This window comes from Penaeus japonicus, unplaced genomic scaffold, assembly GCF_977035675.1.
Source record: "Penaeus japonicus unplaced genomic scaffold, GWHDUDI00000001_assembly GWHDUDI00000016, whole genome shotgun sequence".
NCBI lineage: Eukaryota > Metazoa > Arthropoda > Malacostraca > Decapoda > Penaeidae > Penaeus > Penaeus japonicus.
In genome coordinates this window covers 24,689,662-24,692,161 of record NW_028234418.1, presented here as the reverse complement: position 1 = coordinate 24,692,161, position 2,500 = coordinate 24,689,662, and positions in this window count along the sequence as shown.

Below are 2,500 nucleotides of genomic sequence, written 5' to 3'. Positions count from 1 at the left end.
TGAAGACCTATAGATTAAATATTTAAAAGACTATGTGACTATGTCTTATCAGTTGATATACTAGAGAATATAATCATGTTCAAACCTAGATTTAAAATGTGCCATACATTATTATAGCCATGCATCAAATGTATCAAAGTTTGCCCATACCTGTGCAGTTAGCCAGGGTGGTAATATAGCGTTGCACTTACTAAACTACGAGCCGCAGAACCAAGTATAAAAATCTAATGGGATGCACATCATCTTTCTTTAAACTCTACGGAATTGTACACCATTACCTCAACTATGGACCTCCACAAGTTTTAAACAATTTACTCTTACCAAAAAACCTTACCTAAATCTCTATTAGGTACTCCGCCCCCGGACCTCCATGATGTTTATATAGACCCAACACCTTTATGCTTTTACCTTTAGCGGTCTGGAGGAAATAACTTAGCCACAGCCAGAAGGATAGGTTGCGTCTGCTTATTGGTCTCTAGGAGCCGTATATGGAATGCCGGTTTGGCTTCACATCCCTCAAAAGGATGCGTGCCCCTCCCTTACTGGGACACCTTACCATCTATTGTCGCCCATTTTCTTCGACTATATTCGTCTTAGGGTGTACATCATTCTTTTCACGTTTTTTCTACATTTTTCAACTGCAATATATATATATATATGCATGTATATATGTATACATATATATGCATATATATGTACACACACACACACACACATTCATACAGTAATGATGTAATGACAGCATACATATTCAATATATTCATTGAAAATGAAATTCTATAAAATGTTATATAACCGTGGTTAGACCTTGCCTGCACGCCCCTCCCCCATTCAAATTTCTAAAAAAAAAAAAAAAAAAATAGTTGTGATACAAGCACATACATCCAAAATATAATATCGTTCTATTATTATACTTTCCTTTTAAAAATTATGTAAACCCCTCTGCCAGCAGTTGTAAACCACTCGATGCCCTGGTTGTAATCCTCTAGCTGCCAGCGGTTGTGATCCGGTGAATAAGACAGACAGACATTCACGTGGACAGAGCTGTTTGCTCTGCCTGTTCTCTTGTCTCTATGTGATCTCTCTCTGATCTGATCTGCCTTGGGATCCTTCTGTGTTCTTCTTAAGTACAAATCTTGAGTTGCTTTCTACACTTCAGGGATTCTGCCAGCAAGCACAGCTGCTAGAGGCAGCTAGAGTTTCGATCCGGAAACGGACACAGGAAACAGGACATGTCAAGTCAAAGCGGACCGCTAGCAATATAGCATTGAATTAAGTGGAAAAGTATAATCAATGTATTGGGTCACATGATATCAGTATCAGTGCCTTACATTGCTCGGACCACACTCCTAGACGGCCCCTGTCGTATCTTTTTCAAAGAAATAAACAAGCTTTAACTACTATAATCTAGCTAAAATAAATGTCTCTACCCTACAAGTGGGCTCCTGGTCATTGGAGGCTATCTGCACCAAATTTCGCAAGTAGTTGTGACATTCAACCATAAGCTACAATAAACGTCTTCAAATTCATCGGCCGGTGCAGTGGCACCAATGGGCACTAATCAGTGGCCCCAGTAAACATGTAATGTGTATGATATGAAAAATGATTCAATAAGGTGTAACTGCATTGTAAGAGTAGGCACTAAGACTGGCCTCATGACACATAAAATGGGTGACTGCAGTGAACAGGTAGGCCCTAAGAGGTGGCTCTAAAAACATACATATATCAAGGAAAAATATGGAAGTACAATAGATACAGTAAATACAGGTTGGCTGTGAGTATAGAGAGACATTATGTGTGAGGAAGTGATTAAAGCAAAGGCTTGATTGCTTAAGCGAAATGAGAATATAGCATTGACATAACATAACGAGCTTGCATAGTCAGTGAAGTTAGGAAACGACTTGAGTGAGCATAGGCTAAAAAACTTGCAAATTACTAAAAGAGCACATAGAACTTCAAAGATTTATAAAAGTGTGGTAGGATCAGCTTATACCATGGGGGAGGGGGGTTAATAAGAAATGAATGGGAGCAACTTCTCGAACGAGGGGGTGGGGGGCACATAAAAATGAGCGGGAGCAACTCCACCGCTGAGAGGAAAACAACTTGCGTGCCCTTGCACGGCTTCCTTAAGAAACATGCGTCTTGCATGGCTACCTGAACAGCTTCTGGATAACATACATGCGTCTTGCATAGCTACCTGAAGAACATGCTTGCGTCCTGCACGGCTTCTGAATAACATGCATGCGTCTTGCATGGCTACCTGAACAACATGCTTGCATCCTGCACGGCTTCTGAACAAGATGCTTTCGCTCTGCTCGGCTTCTGAACAACCTGCGTGCATCCTGCACGGCTTCTGAATAATATGGGTGCATGTTGCATGGCTTCCGTAAGCGACACGCAACTTACTTGGCTACCTGAACAACATGTGTGCATCCTGCACGGCTACCTGAAGAATAAACAACAAACAATAATAGTACTTTGCATCTGCCAAGAGGAGAAC